Below are 21,021 nucleotides of genomic sequence, written 5' to 3' on the forward strand. Positions count from 1 at the left end.
AACCCACCCTAAACTGGGATTCCCAGCTCCCTACTACAGGACAACATCTTTTACATCCACAAGAAGTGGGGAGAGCTGGAGACTGAACAGCCACACCATGCAGGGCTTGCAGAGGTGACAGCTATGGTCAGCTCCCGGAGCCCTGAACACTCACAGCTGTGTTTGTCCACAGCTCGGCTGCCTGCTTCCCTCACTGCCCTGGTAATGTACACACAGCCTCCCAGGAAACTGCAAAAAGTGAGTTAATATAACATTATGGCTGAGAATTTAAATACACAGGAGTCAGGCAACACAGACTTACAGTTCCCCAAGCAACTGTAAAAACCACACAAGCAATTCAGGAGCAAAGCCGGGAGTGGATTTAAGGCCTTCTCGGCCACTGGCAGACTCCAGTGGCTGCACCTTGACCTCTCAGACAGATGGTCCTTCTAGGCCCAAGGACACTGACATGAGGGATGAGCTATTCAGGGCATGTGGCTCACCAGACACCACCTTTTGGAGACACGCAGGAGTTTCCAGCAGGAGCTTTAGGCCCCCCACCCCATGATCCTATTGGCTGTGACCCCAGTTGGATCTACACATGTGTTCCTAGCCCCCACAGCCAGCCACTCTAAGGGCTCATCACCCAGCACATGTCTCTGTGCTCCTGTCCATTCTGTAAGCTCACAGGCCCATTGTCCAGGACCCTCAGCTCCCCCTTCCTGTCTCAAATAATGGATTGAAGAAAGTAGGCTTAGTGTGGATTGATAGCTCATTGGTTAAGAGCACTGGCTGCCCTTTCAGAGGACTGGAGTTCAATTCCCAGCACCCAAATGATAGTTCACAACTATCTGTAACTCCAGTTCTAAGGAATACAATATCCTCTTCTGTACTCTGTGAGCACAAGTCACACATGTGATACACAGACATGCATGCAGATAAAACACCCACACACATAAAATAATCATTTAGTAACAAGGAGAGAACACAGGCCCAGGCCCTGTTGAGTTCACAACACAACACCATACTTAGAGTCTTGAGTAAGTCACCAGTTCATTCGGTGCCTCAGTTTTCCCATGTATGACAGACGTGTTAACTACTACTACCTCAGATAAAGTGTCTGACAGACCTGAGCTCAGTGACTGCCACCACTGCCCCCACAGCTGTCACTACAGCTCCCCTCCCTCTACCAAGAGCCATGAAACACAAAACACAGAGGGAGGCACCTGTGTGGGGGAGAGCACCTGTGAAGGATGGCCAAGCCTGGAGGGAAGGCTGGGAACAAAAAGCCAATTCTCAGCATCCCCCAGAAGAGTCAATTCTCAGGATACCCCTGCTGAGGATGGCTGAGAGACAGGAGAGCCCTTCCCCAGATGCCTAGCTGATGAGATCAAAGGCAGTAATGAGCTGGGGGTCTCCCTACGGGGGACGCTGGTGAGGGGGCACCAACACTGGGTTGCAAAGGCTGGGAGAAGTGAGGTCAAGAGATTTGTTCCTCCTGCCTTTGAGGAGGCTTCCCTGAGCCTGGAGCTCATGGCCGGCAGGGCTGCTCACAGTACAGGTGTCACAGCAGGGAACCACAAATGAGTGCTGGAGTAGTGACTGAGAGTGACTCCGGAGACTCAAAGTGACAGGGCTCTCCATCTTCAGGCCCAGGCTGGGTTACTCACCCAGCTAAGTCCGGATCAAAGCCGTTTCCGGAAGGCTATTTTCAAGACCTGTATCTGGCAGGGTCTGAGCCCTATAGAAGGCTGTCTACAGCAGCAAGATAGAGAAGCTTAGGGAGCAGAGGTGTCAGCATGTAAGGAAGTCACTCCAACAACTCTGAGGATGCTGCAGGTGGAGGCTCTCATATCATCTGGTTAAAATGACTGGCATCATGGAGAAGAGCGGATGTTCAGCTGGAGGAGTTCAACAACACTGACGGGTCAGGACAACAATGTACGGAGCTACTCCTGCTTAGCTGGGGGTGGCATCTCAGAGGAGGTGACAGCTGAACTAAGAATGTATGATCCTGCTTAAGGGTCTTCCAGGAAAACTGCAGGTGCAAAAGGAGACAGGGCCAAGCCCAGCATGACGGAGCAGCATCGGGAAAAAAGCAACTGAAGGAACATGGCAGAGATGAGCCTCTGGCCACTTAGTGCTGGCCTCGTTTTGAACACCAGCATGGAACCTCAGACTCCTCATCTGGAAGATACGGGTGGCATCTATAACCAATTATGAAGGTTAAGCCTATCACTGGGAATCCAGGCAGGTACCATGGGAACCCGAGCTGCTGCCGTCATTACTGGAAGGAAGAGAAGACTAACAGATCCACTGAGTTAGGAGAAGGAGAAAACAGTAGCAATGGACAGCACAGGAAGATGAGCTGCCCCCTCTGCCACTTGCTCGGAAGAGTGTGGCTTGCTGACACCCTTTTTTGTCACCCAGAGATAGATGTGATACTCAGCTTACGAGATAGAACACCAGATGAATCCCAGGCTGAGGCTAACAAGGCAAGAGCCAAGGAGCTGTAACCTTGCACCTGGCACAGGGCTAGAATTAAGGAAAGGATGAATGTGTGCATGCATGCATGCATGCATGGGTGGATGCCTGTGTATGCATGGGTGGGTGCCTGTGTATGCATGGGTGGATGCATAGATGCAGGCATGGAAGCATGGATGCATGGAGCAACAGACAGAAAAGATGGACACCAAGCAGCCAAGAGTCAGATACCCCATGCTTCCTCAGGATCTATCAGTGTTTCCCCAAACACTAAGCAGTACCAGCACCTTCATGTGTACCTGGCTGTTCTAGAACTGGGCCACACATAGGGGAATGCTATCTCTAAGAGATCATCAGTGACCCCCCCCCCCAGGGTGGCTTGGGGGACAAAAGCTTCTAGGAACAGTGTCCTTAAACTGTTCCCTCTCACTTGTTGGTCTCTCACCAACCTCCTTCTACCATCTGGCAGGTGTGGCCTCTGCACCAGGTCCACCTGCCTGTCACATCAACCCCACATGTCCTGCTCAGCAAATCTTGTTTGTGTCCCAAAAGGTATAGCTGCAAGGCAGAACTGGCACCAGCCAGGACCATCTGCTCAGCCTGAGGAAGGGGCGGGGCCTGAGATATCACTTCATCTGATGTGCAGCAGCCCGATGCTGGGCATCCTGCCAGGTGACCCCTGTGGGTAGGGCACCAAAGAGGGCCAAGTTCTGGACCTCAAAGATTTCACATCAAGAGCAGGGTCAAACCTGGGGTGGTCTAGAGTAAATAGCCCCCTGGGGATGAGAGGACAGAATTTACTGGTCTGTATAGGTTTCCAGCAGAGGCTGTGGGTGCAGGGAGCTTAATGCCGTGAACAGAGAGGGGATGGCAAAAGGCACCACAGAAACAGACAAGGAGGATTCCAATTCTCCACCAGAACACCACCAGTTTGGGAACAGCCTAGGATCTACAAGTGCAGGAGATAAGGCTGAGGGTAAAAGGCAGTGTGAGAAGGCCCCATGTCTTCCCTCCAGATACACATGGGGTGCAGGGTAGGTAGGGACCTGAGGCAAGGTGGAAGCCTGTTCCTTTATACATCTAATTGTGGCTGTAGATACCAGGCCAGCCATGCTCCAACCAGAACCATAGCTTCCAAGACTTGCAACAGCTTCTCTCAGTAGAAAGAGAGCCCCTTCATAGGCAGGTCCTGTCCCCAAGGACAGCTGTAATAGTGACCAGTCATGGCAGGATGAGATGTTGCCCTCTGTCTTAGTCTGACACCTGTAGTGGCTCTCTTGACGCCACTCCTCACTTCATGGTGTCCTTCCAAACACCCTCTTTTGAAGCTAACCAGTGACAATGCCACCGTGAGCCCAGCTCCTTGCAGACAGGCAGACAGGCAAGACAGACATGGAATCTCTATCTCTACTGTGCTCTTCTGGCAACTGCATCTCAGACAGACTTTGCAGAGAGCAACAAACTTCATGTCCTTCTCTCCTGATGGATACTGTTCTGAGGATGGAATATACCACCCCAGCCTCACATAGCCATTCAGCCTGTAGTGACCACTATGTCACTACCCTGGGGAAGAAAGGCAGCCTTTCCTCTTCCTGAGTCTGAGATGGGATGCTGGGAGCTGACCCTGGCTCTCCCCAGATATGGCTACAGATTGGCATGGTTGTGGCGTGGCTCAGTCTCTGAGAACATTGCTGAATGTGGCTCTTCCTGCCTCCTCCATGTGGGGAGAGGACTTGGGCAGAAGTCACAGGAGCAGACAGGGCATTTGCTGTGCACCACATAACATCCCGCCTGAGGAAGGCGCTCTGACCTTAGCCAAGAACTCCCATCCCTCAGCTTAAAAAATGTGCACGGTAGCCCCATCAGCCTACAGCTTGCTGTGATGGTAAGCAGACCCTGGGAAACAGGAGACTCATACCTCTCAAGTGGGACCTTCAGGATGGGCACTGCACAAGGATAACCATACATGCTCCCGTCCCGATGGCAGGGACATCAAGTCCACTTTACTTAACAGGGAAACAGAAGTGCAGAGATAGTACTATTTCCACACAAAACAGCAGGCAGAGGAAGAGGCAGACATGGTTGTGAGCCCGAGCAGGGTCCAGGGAACTGTAGACCGCCAATTCCAGACATCCATATCTGATACCTGACGAGATCACCCCCAGGAAGTCTCCCTTCATCAAGGGCCACAGCCCTACCTTCAAATAATCATGCTACAATCACATATCACCTTCTTCCACTTCAAATATATGTACTCCCTGGCCAGGGCCTTGACAGACTCTCCCACAGCATGGCCACTGTTGCCTGTCTGCACGTTTAATTGCTAGCTCAGTCTGTTACTGCCGTTCTGGACCCCTCCTTCAGAAAGCCTCACCAACCTCTCTCCTCTTTGAAGTCCTTATCTTTGCCACAATGTCACTCTCAGTCTGTGGGTATCTGATGAGCCATCAAGGTCAGTGAGCCAGACCCTGTATTCTCTCACTTGAACTAACATAGCTTTTCCACCCACTTTCCCTCAGAAGTGCAGCCAAGGGTAGCCTCTAGGCTGCTCCTATGCAGACCCATCCTACCCTGGCTACTTGGCCCACGTGGTCATTCCAGTCAGGCTGTGCATAGCCCTATAATGCCCAGCTCTCCTAAACACAACTCCCTTCCTCCCTTCCTCCCTCCCTCCCTCCCTCCCTCCCTCCCTCCCTCCCTCCCTCCCTCCCTTTCTTCCTTCCCTTCTCCCCCACCACCTTTTGGAAATGGCCTTACTATGTAGTCTTGGCTGCCCTGGAACTCTCTGTGTAAACCAGGCTGGCCCTGAACTCACAGACATTTGTCTGTCTCTACCTCCTGAGTTCTGGGATTAATGGTGTATACCATCACACCCAGCTCTAGAACATACTTCTAACAAGTGACCCACTCAGACACCCTGAAGAACAGTTTGGGGGCCTTTCCCATGGCAGAACAAGGATGGGTCTTTTCATTCTCCATGTACCTACTAAAACAATACAGGTACCTGGGATCCAGGCCCACAGAGGGGCAGGTAGTAGATCCCAGAAGCACCAAGCCCATGGGGGAAGACTCATGCTCAAACATATTCCACCCACTCCTTTAAGCCCGGTCTGGTTATCCATCTAGACTCCTTACTCCTCCTCTGTCTTGGTCACAAGTGCCTGTCTCTGTCTTCACATTATCAGGCTCAAACTCCAGGTCCAGGGTGAACCTCTGGCTGTGCACCCTTGGGTTAAGTCTCTGTGTGTCTCAGGTTCTCATCTGTAAAATGGGAAGAGGGACTGGGACCATGGTACCTCCTGGGGTTGTAGGTAGGGTCTAAGGGTTACATAATATACACAAAACCCTATTCAGAGGCTCAGTGACAACAGGAGCTGTCACACCCTCCTGTGTTACAAGAGTAACACACTCACTTTTCCCTCCTTCAGGGAAGTCAGGCCTCAGAGGAGGTCAGTCAGCCTCAGCCAGAGGCAAACCCCTGTGTCCTGGTACTCCCTCACTGAAGCCAATCCAGCCCTGAATCCCAACACTCACCGCCCCCCCACCCCCCACCCATGCCCCCTGGAGAGTCTGAGACACAGGCAGTAGTACTCTACCTCAGGCCTGGCCATCCGATGCCCACTGCATCCACACCTGCCTTCTAGCACCTCACTCGGCCACTCTCGGTACCTCTACTTAGCAGTTATATCCCACCCCCACCCCTGTGTGAGACAGAGCTAAGAGGAATTCTGAGAGGCCAGGAGGTGATGGATGTAATAAGCTTCCTCCTTGCCAGAGCCACCACCTCCCTGGGGAACAGTCACAACTTGGATAAGGAGGGAGGGGGAGGCAGCTGGCTAGTGCTGGGAATTCCTTGCTTCCTAATGGAGGCCATAAACCCATCCTTCATCCCAGCACTCGGGCTGCTGAGGGATGCTCCCATCTGCCCCATCAGAAATGAACCTGTTCCAGCCTGAAGACACCTGTGAGAAAAACCATTCTAAGGCAGTGGGGCACATGGCCTGGGACTCCAGATTCCCCTCTCCAGGGTAAAAGATCCATGTTTCCTCAGAAGCCAAGTAAGAGCAAGAGGAGGGGGCTGAGACAGGACCACATGAACATGGGCTCTGGCAGGGTTAACAGGGAGCCACAGATGGAAGGAGAGAGAGAAAGATGAGGCAGAGGGCTGGTGGGCACAGACTGGCCACAGCAGGCACATTGTGGAAAGCAACAATGAAGGCCACCACAGGAATGGAGGCACAGAATGACAGGGTGGGATGGTGCCCAGCAGTCAGGGGGCAGCTCAGGGCTACAGCCATGGCAAAGCCAGAGGCAATGTTCAGTCTCAACATGGAGCCCGCTTCCTCCGCCTGCTTGCCCTGTCCGCAAGCCAAACCACACTGGTTGAAAGCTTAACCTGGTAGAGGGAGTGCAGACTTGGACCACGAGGTTCAAACACATGTTGAGGCCTGGAATAACAGACCACTCACAGAGCATCCAGAAGACCCTCTCTGCTGGTCTCTGTACTGCCCTTCCTCCCCACAGGGCCAAGCTTCAGCCTCAGATGGGGTCCAGGACCCAGCTCTGGCCCTCTCATGAGTGCCCTACAAAGCAGGCAGCCCCTGGCCCAGGGAGTCTGAAGCTACCAGCATGCTACAGACTCTAGGGGCATCACTTTCCCATGTATTGACTCTAGGTTCTCCATTACAGCATGTAAAAATGTACTTCTCCCTCACCCCACCCAGAACTGACAGAAAGGTTAAAGGTGAGAGTGTCGGAGTGTTCTTTCCCAGCACTGGTCATGAACCCCAGCCCTTCATCAGAAAATACCTGCTACTTCCCCTGTTTCCAGGTGCTCTCCCCTCTACCCCAGGACCTTTATACACAGATGTTTTTCCTGCTTGAAACATTCTTCAATGGCCTCCCCGACCTGCACCCTATAACCATTCTGGGCTCAGATGCCATTCCCTCAGGAAGCCCTCCCTGGACCTCAGGTGGACTGAAGATCTCATATGTCTCCACCTCCAGAAATAACAAAGGCCACGAGGAGTAAGGGTCCTGTCTTAAGGTTGCAGGTGTCCATGGAAACCTCTGCTTTACAGCATGGGGAGTATTCCAAGAGGAGGTGACCTCTTAATCTAAAATCAGAAACTTATACCTACAAAGTCCCCTGCACCCACTTTGCAGATGAGAAAACTGAATTCTAGAGCTAGGGCTGCACTATTACTGTCTTAGAAGCAGCTCTGCTCCATAAGTTCCAGGCTCTGCCAGGTTCCCCACACTCATGGTGGGGGACATTCCTCTCCCCTGGGGGAGCCCCACAGCACACCTGGGGGACACAGGCTGCCTGGTCCTGTGGATCATCCTATCTGCGGGTGGCTGAAGGCTGGAGTAGCACCAGGCGCCCCACTGCACTACTGAGCTGGGCAGCTGGCAGCAGCACAGCTCTGAACCAGCTGTTTGGATGACAAACTGCGTTCAAGCTTCATTAGGGTAATCACGGGCTCCCCTCCCGGCAGCGCTTCGGAGCGCGACTGTCAACCTGAACTAATCAAACCCGGCCCCAGGACACCCACCCGCCTGGCTGACAAGCCGCTAAGCCGAGGAGCCACTTTGAGCAGCGTGGCTCACTTGGAGGTGGCGGCAGGGCTGGGCCCTGGAGACAGACAGCCTGGGAGTCCTGCTGCATGCTCCCTGGGACCCTGGGAGCCTCAGAGCTGTCAGTACAGCTGGTCCTCACCACCATTCTTTTGTTACAGCCAGAAAGTGAGCTTAGGAGGCAAGACCACACTGAGGGAGGGGTGAGGCCAGGCTCAAACCCAAGCTTGTGGATCCATCACGTTCTCTCCACTGCTTTTTGCAGGCTGCGGTAAGCTGAGTAGCCTGAGCAAGTCCTTCTAGTCCTGCACCCCAATAGAAACTTGGGGACTCTGGTGACAAAGATGTGGGAAGCTGTTTGCAAAGCAGTGGGACCAGTGCCCAAGCTGACAGAGTTCTGAGAACAGGTCCCTTTCCCCCAACCCCTACCCAGCTCAGTTGGGTGGCCCCTGGGCAGATGTTCCTACCCACGATCAGAACCAAGCCAGAGTGACAGGTCTAGTTCCTTCATATGACAGCTGGGGAAACCAAGGCCCAGCAGGCGGGGGGGGGGGGGGGGGGGGGAGGCAGAGGCAATGGTAGATAGCAGGAAGTGGGAAGTGTGGGCTGTTGAGGCAGAGGACTGTCATTCATTCACATATTCACTCATTCATTCACCGGTTCACAGGAGACAATGGGACCTCTGGGTTGGGCACTCAGTACTCACTGAATGAACAGATGCCTGCAAGGCTGAGAGTGTGAATGGATGCCTGGTGCTAGGGACTCAGCCGTGAACTCGGCAGACACTCACCCTGCCTCCTGGAGTCTATCTAGTGGGAACAGCCAAGCAACTGATAATTAATTACAAATGACAGAGGCAACGAACTAGCTGGATAACAGCCACCAGGAGAGCCACTGCGTGGTTTGAGAAGGTCCAGCAGACTCAACAAGGTACCCTCAAAGGAAAGCTGAAGGCAAACAAGAATGAAGGAGGGCACCCAGCACACGCAAAGGCCCAAAGATCAGAAGTAGCTTGGGGCTTTGGAGGACAGAGGTCCATCTAAGTGGCCAGAGGGCCGCTATGGGGTGGAAGCTGAAGTTTTAGCTGGAAGAGGAGGGAGGAGGCTTGGGTCTTCATCATGAGGGTGGCAGGAGCCTCTGGAGAGCTGGAAGCAGGACAGGTGGCTCTGAGTGCTGTGGAGAGAAGGTGGCAGGGCTCAAACCCCAGCCCTACTGCTTTCTGATCCAACATTAGCTCAGACAGCAAGGACAGCCAATGTGCTGTCTCAGGAGGGGCATCCTGAGAATCCACGCAGATGTGGCACAGATGGGCAAGTCAGCCTCTCCTGCTAGACATCAGGGTGCTGTGGGCAGCAGGTGGGTGGTGACTGGGGGAGGTAAGGCTGCAGGAGGTGCTTCCTGGGGCTGCCAACACTGCGGCCTGGATCTTATAAATGACTATAGCTCTATGCTTCAGATGTCTACATTTTTCTGTGGTAAGTTAGGCCTCCAAAAATCATTCAGAACAAAAGCCTGCTTCCATCCCTCCACCCTTCCATCTCTGTGCTTGCATCTGCAGAATTGATACAGTGACAAGGACTACCTACCTGGCTGTGCACAGGGCTGAAGAAAATGGTGTACCCCCACAAGCCCGGCTGCTCTACCCCACAGCAAACACAGGTCGCACAGAAACACCACAAATAAGGCTGGGGGCATGACTCGGTGGTAAAGTGCTCGCTGAGCACACAGACCAATAGATTCCATCAGGAGCACTGTATAGACTGAGCAGTGACTTACACCTGTAATCCCAGCCCTCGGGATTTAGAAGCAGGAGGATCAGGGTTCTAGGCCAGCTATGGATACATCAGCCCCATCCCATGCCCCCAAAGGAAGACAAAGAAAATAAAGCATGTATTTTCCTCCATACTCTGGTCTTCTTGGTCTTCTAGTTTCTTAATCTGTTAGGGGCCAGTGATCTCCTTTTGCCTTAAGAGGTCACAGGCACCACAGCAGTACCCTTGATCCCTGACATGGTCCTGGGGACTAAAGGAGTACAACACACAGCTGTCCAGTGTCACTCCTAGTTCTACATGAGGTAGTTGCTGGGGGCATAAACTCAGTATCCAATGCCACTCCAGCAGATGCCAAGTTGGATCCAAGCTCCAAACGTAACCCTGAGGAATACCCATCCTGCTCACCAGCATCCCAGGCTCAGCCTGAGAGCCCTCTGCAGGGGAATTACCCACCTGAAATGGTGGCTTCTCCGTGGGAAGAAGATTCAAGAGTGTGGCCAGGTGTGAACCCTGGGCAGGAGCTATAGATATCCTGGAAAAAAGGAGGCTCTGAGAGGTCCTGAGGCAGTTCCCATGGAGAGCGTGGAGGCATAGCCCTGCATCACATCTGGAACATCTTACTCACCCAGAGACCTTGGAGGCCCCGAGACGTCAGATGGTGCCTATACCAGAATTCCAGTGGAGCTTGGTCCTCAGAGCCTCGTGAGGACCAGCCTTGGTATCAGAATCATCAGCTCCATGTGACAGAGAGAGAAACAGAGGCTTCAAAAGGCTTAGAGTTCTGGGACTCTTCAGTAAGGAGCCAGGAAGTAATTATGTGGCTGGGATTCCCCCGTGGGCACCATGGGGCACAGCTTAAGCTCCTTGGTGGGCACCGATATGCTCTGTGCGGTTCTCCCTACCATCTGGGGCCACTCAGTCAATAAACACCCTCCAAATGCCACAAGCCTAGTAACAGTGCTGGTCGTGGAGTGGTGACCATGGCTACAGGGATGAGGAACCCTCACCAATGACGGCTCTATCTGCCACTTACACGGCAATGCCAAGAAGCACTACAGTGGTACTGGCTACAAACAAAAGCCTGCACTAGAATGCCAGCTTGTTCTGTCCTCCCAGCAGCCTCATGGGGATTAGCTCCTGGCCCTAGGTTCTGACCCACAACAAGGGCTGCTAGAGCCTGTTGTCAGCAGCTTGAGTGGTTACCCTCTTTCCTGATCATCTCAACAGAGGACCCTTACAGAGCAAGGTGAGCCTGGATCCAAGACTCCATGCCTGTCCCGCCTTGCATGGCTGGCAGAGCGCCTGGAGGTGCCCTACAGGCTTACGACTCACTTTGCTCTTGACTGTGCTCCTAGGATGCGAGCTCTGTGGGGATGTTGGAGGACTACCACTCTCATGGCTCTGCTCACATCAGCTCAGCCCCAGAGATGCTGGCTCTGTGATGGCCCCTCGGGGATAACAAGGCAGTTAGACAGCAGAGCAGATGCCCCACCTTTGTATAGTCTACCCTCATATCCCATGGCTGACACCTACTTTTCCCTCTAGTCTTGGAGAAAAGCCTCTAGCGGTGTCTCTGAACATGCATGCCTTCTCCAGCACACCTCAGTTTTCCCATGCAGCTCTGTCCCGACACAAGGCACACTTGCATGTGCTTGCTGGCCTTCTGTTGGCCCTTCACACTGTCTTGGGAGCTTCCTGGGGACCAGGGCTGTATCTGCTCTATTCACAAATGCCAGCACACAGATGGCAGGAAACGGGGCCTCAGTATCCCTATGAAGTGACTGAATCGGGCTAAGTCTACACTGCCTGGCCAGAAACTGTGGGAACAGAGTGGCTTAGCCATGACCCTGTCCCTGAGCAGCGTCAAATGGAAAGAAGGAAAAGGCCTGGTGAGAAGTGGGCTGTAGGACCTCAGTGGGCCTCAGTGCACTCAGGGGAAAGGAGAGGCCAGCGGAGTCATGGAGGGGGTGAGCGTGAGGCTTTTGGGGTTCCAGCACCGAAGTGAAAGTCCCTAGAACTCAGACTGCCTCCTAGGCTACCTTCCCCACGACACATACCATACCCCCACCACGCCAGCCATAATGAGCAATTAAGTGTCAGAGGGCCAGTTACCACCCTCCCTTCCTTATCTATGTCTACCCACAGCCCTGGGAGGTGACATCCCATCTACAGGCTGGGTGGCCTTGGTCCATCCACTTGAGGCTTCTTCTAGCTGAGCCAAACAGATGGGCCAAAGAGACAAAGCAGCTTGGGTGAGTGCCCTGCTGCAGAGTGACAGGTCACAGCCAGAAGCTGTGGCAAACATACCCCAGCCAGGACCTGGTCAAGTGTAAGATCTGGCTATGGTCAGTGTAGCAGCCAACCATCCCACACCATGCTGGATCCATCTGGCAAAGCTGGCCTCCAGGCTCAGGTGGCTGGGTGGGAAAGGCCACAGCAGAAAGACACGCTTGGCTCCCAGATCCTCTGTTAGGGCGATCTCAGCTTTAACCACCTACATGCCCTGTGAGCTCCCACCCAGCTCAGACCAGCCCCGGGGTGGTGTCACCTGCTCCCAGGAGACTTGACAGGCATTCCCTGACCTCCCCACGCTTCATGGACAATCTTAGCCTCTGCCCCATGTGGGCTTCCTCCTCCTCTCTCTGCCATGACAGACTCTCTCCAAGACCGTTCTGGGCCTACAGCCGTGATAATCTGAGACCTTCACTTCCATGCACACCAAGTTTCAGCCTCACTGGCCTTTCTGTGCCAGGACAGAAAACGCTCAGCCCACCACAGGACCTTCCCGCCTCTATCTCAGGATTCTCCCTCCTCCCCCCAGCTCTCTGTCCCTATGCTAGGCACTTCAGGCCCCAATTCAAATGCCTCCCATAGAAAGGCCCTCCAGAGCACACTAGCCAGTGGTAGTAGCTACAAGCCCAGAGTAACATGTATCACATGACTGCCTCCCATGTGCCTTCCTCCATGCTGCTGTGTGTGAACCCTTAGTGCTACAGCCACAGCCTGACTAACACTGTGGAAAACAGGCAGTCTCTGAGGAAGAGTCAGAGCTGTCTTATTCAGAGGCCCTGCCCCCTCCCCCATCCTCTAAGATACCATAGCCTTAAGACCATGGCCCCTGAGCTCTGGCCCTGGACACTCGTCTAGCCCTAGTATGGGGAATCCTCTTCCCACTGGCCTACCTGTTGACTCTTCTAGAGCCCTGCACCATACTCCCTTGGCTCAACCCCTCCCCCACACTCCTCCCACAACCCCTGCCTGACACCTCCTCTGACCTGTGTCCTGCTCCTGCCACCAGCCCTTCCCACAGTACTCTGCACCCGCTTTCTCCTTGGCATCAGCTCCCACATCATATCTCTCTTCCTGTTACTTCTGCTCATAGCCCAGGCCCTCATGGCCAGTACCTGTTGTCCCCTGTCTTTCACACCTCCAAACCTCTGCTCCAGCTGGGCTCTCTCCCCAAGTCCTCTTCTTCTGCCTCGATAGACAAGCTCATCCGCCAAAACCCAACTCGGAAACGTCATCTTTTTGTAAAAACCCTTCCTGAGTTTTTTCCTGCATCGGTCGGGATTCTATCAGTGGCGAGAGAAAGAAACATCAAGCAGCTCCACTAAGAAAGGAAACGTGTCAGTTTATGTAACTGACAATCCCAGGCGTGGCTTCAGGTGCCACTGGATAGAGAGGCCCAAATCATGGCCTCTACCTGTCTCTGCTGTGTCTAACCTTCTTCCAGGTTCTCCACCCTCAAAGTACTTGTGGGAGAGGATGGCAGGCAGCCTCACGTTCACATTCACCGGCTTCAGCAAGCACAGGCAAATCAAAGGCAACGTGGACAAGCAGTGAGTCCCTGTACACGCAGATCCAAGTGAAAATACAGAAAGGCCTGTGGTTAGACTAGCAAAGAGGGGACATGTGCCCATTTCCCAGTCAGTCACTGAGGCTAGAGGGGTGGGTCTCATGTTCATCCTGTGGGATGGGGAAAAGGTCTTCAGGACGCTCCACACCCACGCATGCCCTGTGCTGAATGACCTGCATCGGCCCAAGGAAGTCTATCTCCCTCACAGCTGGGTCCTCAGTGCCCACTCTGTTTCAGTCCCAGGAGAAGGACTGAGACACCTGATCAGAGGAGGTCTGCTGTGCAGAGGAGGCCTGCACATGTGGAGGGTAGTAACGGGTTAACTGGCACCCCTGCCAGGCAGCAGATCTGCATTCTCACGGAGGCCTCAGGGGGACACAAAGCTGACATGGCAACGAGGGGAGTCAGAAGGGAGGTGCCCAGGGGGCTCCCGGGCACAGCACGGCCCCAGCAACCCAGCTGCGGGGGCTACTCAGCCAATCCCAGAGAGCTGCGAGCGGAAGGGTTGGGGAAATAATTACGGAGGAGGCTGGGAGGGAGGCGGGGAGGCTGGCGAGAGGCTTAATGAAACTGCTAACGCGTTAGTGATTCCTGCTTGCTCGGAAAGGCGGAGGCAGACAGCCATGTTGCCAGCTCCTGCAAGGAAGCTGCCAGGCGGGACTGGCTGGGCACGCACAGGCAGCAACAATAGGCACCTCTGCACCATCGTCTCTCAACACGTGACTTTCAAAGGGCAATCTTAATATATTACAGTTGAAATGACAGTGTCCTCCAACGTGCATGTAATCGGGCTGGAGTCCATTCAGCAGACGCGTTGAGGATTCAGGTTAAACACAACTAGACAGCTAAGGGCTGGTGAGAATTGGCTGTCTGCTCCCATTTTCCAGATAGGAAGCTGGGAACCCTGGAAGTCCTCATAGGGAGCCAGAAAGGTTCCAGAAATCGCCCAGTCCTCTAAACAATTCTCACCACCCCCATGTATTTGTATTCTCAGAAAGCTCTGTAGGGACAGGTAGACAACACAGTCCCATGAAAGATGCCCCCAGAGAGTCAGGAGCGAAGTCACAAAGCAAAGGCTCCCTCCAAGTAGCAAAGAGAACTCAGGGTTCTCTTCCTACAAGATGGGCATTTAACAGCCAATGTGATCTATACTATCGTTTTCAGTCTGTGACATCTCAGGTCTCCAGACAAGAAAGGAGGCAGAGATGTCAAGTGCTAGGCCCGAGGGTGGCTACAGGGCCATGATCCAAGAACAGGTGTTCAGATCCTCAATCTGTGGACTTTTGTTCAAACATTCCACAGGGTGCAGTGAGTGCTAAGTATGCCCCAGCTCGCAGCTAGAAAGATGGAAAGGTTCAGACAAGAGTACTGTAAATAGCACAGGTTGCCAGGAGGTACATGAGAACCACTGGGGAAGCAGCCAATAAAGCCAGCGATGACCACAAAAACTAGTGCCTTCGCTGCTCCAATCTGTCCTGAGTTAGCATGTGACTCCCCACTCCAGGACCAGGAAACAGGGACACAGAGGCTTGGAGGGACAAAGCTACATGCCTTAGAAAGTGACCCTCAGAAGCTGAACACAGAGGTGCACACTTGTAACCCCATAGAGGCAGGAGGATCAGAAAGGGGTTCAAATCCACCTTCTACTCTGTTAGTACCAAGGTAGCCTGAGCTATATGGGATTGTGTCTCTATGGCCCCTCACTGGTGGGAGCCCACCCAGCCTACAAGAAGGATTCCCTCTGGTGTTCACCTACACCCTTACAAACCGAGGAGGTACAGACCTGAGGCCCGTGACCCCAGGTTAGGGCAAGAGGTGGGTTTCCCCAAGGAACTCAAGGAACTGTGAACTCAGAGGGGCTGTCCATCCCTTGGATGGGCAGTCAGGTCTAGGGGCCAGGTGAGCCAGGAACTCGGTGACTAGGTAGTCTCCCTGTATCAAAATCTGGTCTAAACAAGGGCTATGTGAGAGAACAGTGCCATTTCTGCCTCAATAGTGCCTTTTAAACCTTCCAGACAGCCTTCTGCCTAGGGAGGCTCTCTGCAGGGTGCCAGCTGATCCTGAGGCCTGATTATTTGTTCCTGGGTCTGTTTCTCCCGAGGAGTGTCAAAGGGTGAGGCTACCATTGGGGGGATAAGACCCTGGGACAGGAGCTTCTGGACAAGACGGGGGGAGCACAGAGAGAGATAGGCGCCTGTGCATAGGAGCACACACACACACTAGAGTTAGAGACAGGCACAGAGAGACAGAGAAGGACTGATGCACACTCACACACATGAGAGAAAAAAGAGAGAGACAGAGGGAGGGAGGGAGGGAGGGAGGGAGGGAGGGAGGGAGGGAGGGAGGGAGAATATAATAGACAATCCAGAGCTCCCACCTGCTGCTGCCGCTGCCATGCCCCAGGGCCGACTGCTCAGGGATCAGATTCAGCTCCTGACCATTGAAAGACCTCTTACTGCTAGAAACTAACCCTGGTCCTCAGCCATTGTCAAACCAGGAAACTAAGGCTTACCTGGCCCTGGACCTCACAGGACTCAAACCCACACAGCCTGGCCCTCGGGCTTGACTTTATCCACGTTTTTTTTGTAAGGCACGCCTCCACACAGGGCTCTCTCATCTGATCCCTATCCCCCACCACACCCCAGGGGGACAACCAGACAAGGACCCTCAAGTGAAGAGCAGTATAAGGCCCAGAGCAAGGTCAGAGTCTCCAGAACATACAAGGTCTCAAACTCAGATGGCTCCTCCAATCCCTCATCATCTCTTCCACACGCCAAAGCCGCCTCCTTCCCCATCATCAACGCAATAAAGAAGGAAAGGGGGAGGGGAGAGGAAAGTGGAGGGGAAAGGAAAGGAGGGGAGCCCCCCACAGCCCGCAGCGGGCTCCTTTCTGGTCAGGGGGAAAGCCTCTAATGAAGGCCCTTCGATGCCGCTGAGCTGGCGGTGTCAGCCTTGGAGCCCCGCAGAGCTGCGGGCCGCACATCTCTGCCCCCAATTAGCACTCGGGTCCTCCATCAAAGCGCGTGCCTGCTGCCAGAGGCAGAGGCCACGGGGACGGCCCCTCCAGCAGTGGGAGGAGGCCAAGGCTCTCAGGCAGGCCCTGGCCTCTGCCCCTTGCCTTTTGGTTGCAGAGGGTGGGGGGTTGGGGGTGGGAGTGGGGGCTAGCCACCACCTCTCACCCTCTCCAATCAGGCAGCTCAGGGCAGACGCCATCACCCCGGGGGACGCGCTAATGAAGATGGCCGACATTAATCTCTTCCCTCTCCCGACAGGTCAATTTATAGTTCCATGGGGAGCCCTGGCGCCCAGCCAGAGGGCCTGACATAACTCTCCCTGCTCCTGAGGAGGACATGGGGGGTGGGCTTTGATAGGCAGAGGGAGCTGGTGGTCCCTGGAACAGGTCTTCAGTCTAAGTATCCACCATTACCAGCTCCAGCAAATACAGGTGGCAGAGAGCCAGGAGGGCATTTGATCTGGAGGGCTGAGGGTGACTGGCAGCCACATCGATTCTGGGTCCTCAATTGGGCACCCTCCACAGCAGGAGCCCTGCCCCCTAAAAGAGACAGGCTTTCTGTACTTCAATAACCATCTAGAAGTGTGGGGTCCTCTCTGATCTTGCTCAAGTGCATTCCTCAAAGACTATGAAGCAGGCACAGGAGTCTGGCCCTGACTAGACCCTGGAGACCCATCAACCTGGTCTCCTGGAGCTCCCAGGCTATAGGAGGAGACAGACCTGGAAGTGTCCTACCATTAAGTGCTTGTCTAAAAGAAGGCGTTGCCAAGAGCTGAGGGTACCTTTGGGAGGGTGTATGTATACACTCCACTTGCCTGATGGAAGAGGGATGGGGTGAGGGCGGGGCAGGGCGAGACACAGTTGGGTGCTGAGGCTGAAGGGGTGGTATTAGGCAGGGAGGACCCAAGAGCAGAGGACAACTCAGGGCTTTATGCTGGGAGTGTGCAGAAGCAGCTGAGAAGCCTGGCCTCAGGGGACTCCCAGGAGTTTGGCCTAGTTTAGATTTGTGGACAGCTGAGTTGAGTCGGCCTGCTCAGAGTTGCATTTTAGAAGACAGCCTGGTAATGATGTCCCAGGCAGATAGTCGTGTAAGGGAGGAAAAGCAGGTATGTCCGGGTCATAGAGAAAAGGACAGATGTCTTGGGACAGAGCAGAACTTCACAGAGGACTGAATGGACAAGCAGGTACCTGGGTGGGGAAGGGTTACAGGCCTGGAACAAGTACAGAATTGGGCTGGAGAAGCTTCCAGCAGGCCCCAAATGCTAGAGCTGGGCTTAGGAGAGACCTGGACCTAAAGAATGTCTCCAAGTCCAACTGTGCACAGCATCAGAGTTCCCAGGCAGCAGGGAAACCAGAGAGGAGGATTCGGTATGGGAATAGTGAGGACCTGACAAGGGAGAGTGTAGCGTGCCCAGAGGTAGCCCCAGTCCGATGCTGCTCAGGGCTCTGCTGCTGGAGGCACAAGACCCGGCTGCCCCACCTCCCCAGCCTCTGAGGCTGGCACTGGTCCTGCCCTGACTAGGTATTCTGTGACCTGCCCAGAAGATGCCCTTTCCCCCTAGGGCCCCCTAGACCCTCCTCCTCACCTCCTCCCCTTCCTCTATCTAACCCCTCTGCAACCCTGGGGGCGTCCCCCATTCCCTAGGCTGGAGACCTCAGGTTAGGCACAGTTATAAGGAACCAGGGTCCCATTGACCCCAAAGCACACTGTCATGTAGAAGAAAAAGAGCAAGGCCTAAATAAAGGACCCAGACTCGTACAGTGGCTGCATTATGGTGGCGGGACAATGGATGATATTTTTTCCCCTTCTTTTTGACAATGAAATATTCATACGCTCACTCTATTACTTGTGTGTGCCTGAAGGGGGCTGCTGTAGCTTTGGTGTCAAGCAACCGTGGGGTCAAATCCAGGCTCGTCCAGCTCTTCACTGGGGACTAAGGGCCAGCTATCTGCCCTTTTGGCCTCCGTTTGCTCATCCGTACAATGGGGACGAACGCCCCTCACGCCAGCCCATCGCGCGCACAGTAGGCACGCAGTTAAGTGCCGGCCTCGGAGCATCACACCCCCGCGTCGTCGCCACCTGTCCAGCCTCCAGAGGGAACTCGGGACGCCCCCACGTGCCAGACGCTGGCGCTGGGCGGGCGCCGGGCGCCCCCCTCCCACCTCCCCGCCGCGCCCCGCTGCCCGCTTACCCTGGCGGCCGGAGGGCCGGCATCGGTCCCGCAGGAGAGCCCGGGCAGCGGGGCCGGGCTCCGGAGCGCGGGCCGCGGGCGCGGACAGGGCGCGCGGGGGCGCGGGCCGCGCGCTCCGGGCCGTGCGCCCCGCGGCCGCCGCGTCCTCGCCTCCAGCGCGGGCCCCCGCGCGCCCCGGCCGGCCCGGGGGCAGGCCCTGCGCAGCGCCGCGCGGGTGGGGGCGGGCCTCGCGGGCCCTGGAGAGGCGCCCGGGCGGGCGGCGCGGGGCTCCCGGCGGGGCGCGGGCGGCGCCGCTGCGGTGGCCCCGCGGCTGAGTGGTGGGGCGCGATTTACTGGCTGCAATTCCCGGCGCCCCTCGATGGCACTTAAGAGAGACCGGGAGGGAGCCGGGGAGAGCGGGCGGAGGGCGGGCGGAGGAGGGGCGGCGGGCGCCGTGCGCCGGCGGGGGAGGGGCGCGGGCGGGGGCGGGCGGGAGGGAGGTGGGGAGAGGCCCGGATGGAGGCGGCGGGCGGCCGCGGCGCGCAGGGCTGGGGTGGGGGGGCCGCTCCACCCCCGCCCACCCGCGCCCAGCCCCCCGCGCGCCGGCGCCGCTGGAGGGGGACCCGCCCCCCTGCAGTGCCCCACCTTCCATGGGGCAGCTCCACCCGGTGCCCCCATCACCACCGCAACCAAAGAGCAGAAACTCTTGGCCCACGCACCAAATCCAGCCTGAAGCCATGCTTGGTTTGACGCGGTGGTTGTTGGGGTTTTTTGTTGGTTTTTTTTTTTTTTCTTTTTTAATTAGAATTAATTCCCATCATTTAAAAATGGGAGCTTTTCTCATAAAAATCCACATATCTACGCAGTTTAGAAAAGAGAAGCCTGGGGCAGATGCCTCTCCATCTTGCAGTTTCTCTTGGCAGAGGTCTGGGCAGACACTGGCCTGCAGCTGTCCTCAGTCCCCACTAGGCCCACCTGCTGGTCCCTTAGCCAAGCACTCCAGTCAACCTACAAATCCCAGAGCCCTTGCAGACCCTCCCTGGAGGATGCCCATCCCGCTAAAGGCTTTCTGTAAAGACTCCATACTGCTGACAGGCCCTCCCAATGCCCACAGCCCCCCAGGGGACGGTGGTGCGGACCCTGCCTGCCTGCTCCCTCACAGGCTGGCATCACAGTCTCTGTGGCTGCCTGTCACCACAGGACTGCTGCTCTCTGGCTGGATTCTACCTCCATCCTGGCTCTAGGCCTAGTCCACAGTAGGCACTCGGTAAGTGTTGGCTGAGCCGCAACCCTAAGAATGGCCAGGATTAGGATTCCAGGAGGCTGCCTGGGTCGTGACGGGCCCAGGGCTCGGGTCCCTTTGGCTGATGTTCATTTTTAAAGCCCCAAATGTTCATTCGCCAACCAAGAAAGCTAATGATTTCCACGCTTTTTTTTTTTTCTACCTTAATCCCATTGCCAATGCTTCTGGGTCTCTACTGCTGCTGCCCTCAGACTGGCATTCAGTCTCTCTCAGAAGATACACCGCACCTGGAGAATGCCCAAGACCATCTGGGAAGGGCCAGCTGTGCCATCCCAGCCTGTAAGAAGCCACTTCCAGGCCTCAGGATCACAGGGTCTGAGCGCAGCACTAGCCGATGTCTCTGGAGAAAGCCTGAGCAGCAGGAGCACATAGCTCCAGACCAGCGTCAGTCTGTAGAGTCCCCTGGGCAGGTGTCTTAGTTTCCTTTATTCTGCCACTTCTGAGCAGAAGCATAGCAGCAAAGAACCTACCAAGAACCTGCCCCTTTCCAGTCACCAGACACAGGCTTTCAAAAAACATGTCACAAACCCACCACCACAAGGGTCTCATTTTGCAAAAATAAAACAGGTGAGACAGGGTACTCTCAAGATCACAAGGCTGGTAGAACACTATGCCAGGAGGCTGTATCCCCCACCACCACCCTGCACCCTCACCCTCTCACCCCTGCACACACACACACACACACACACACACACACACCAGGGTATTCAGCTAGCAAAGGAAGTGAGACCTTCCTGAGGGCTGGATCTAGAACCACATCCATTACGTCGGGACTGTCTGTGATGGAGGACAGGTTGGAACCCAGACAGGTCTTCCTCTCGGAGCCATGCGCAACCCAGGCAAATGCTCACGATGCTGTCCCAACC

General features: G+C 55.1%; 1 protein-coding gene across 2 annotated transcripts in view; it reads right to left on the minus strand.

Moving 5' to 3' along the window:
* Positions 1 to 21,021, minus strand: part of Tcf20 (transcription factor 20) — a 171,708-nt gene that overhangs the window by 129,412 nt on the left and 21,275 nt on the right. Inside the window, exon 1 of one of the 2 annotated variants that reach the window (XM_076911721.1) lies at positions 18,874 to 18,961. The exons of the other annotated variant lie outside the window; for it this stretch is intronic. The gene's annotated coding sequence lies outside the window, so the exon portion shown is untranslated. Of the gene's footprint in view, positions 1 to 18,873; positions 18,962 to 21,021 lie in introns of those variants that run through there. 2 annotated transcript variants of the gene reach the window in all.

The sequence above is a fragment of the Arvicanthis niloticus genome, chromosome 13 (assembly GCF_011762505.2).
Source record: "Arvicanthis niloticus isolate mArvNil1 chromosome 13, mArvNil1.pat.X, whole genome shotgun sequence".
NCBI lineage: Eukaryota > Metazoa > Chordata > Mammalia > Rodentia > Muridae > Arvicanthis > Arvicanthis niloticus.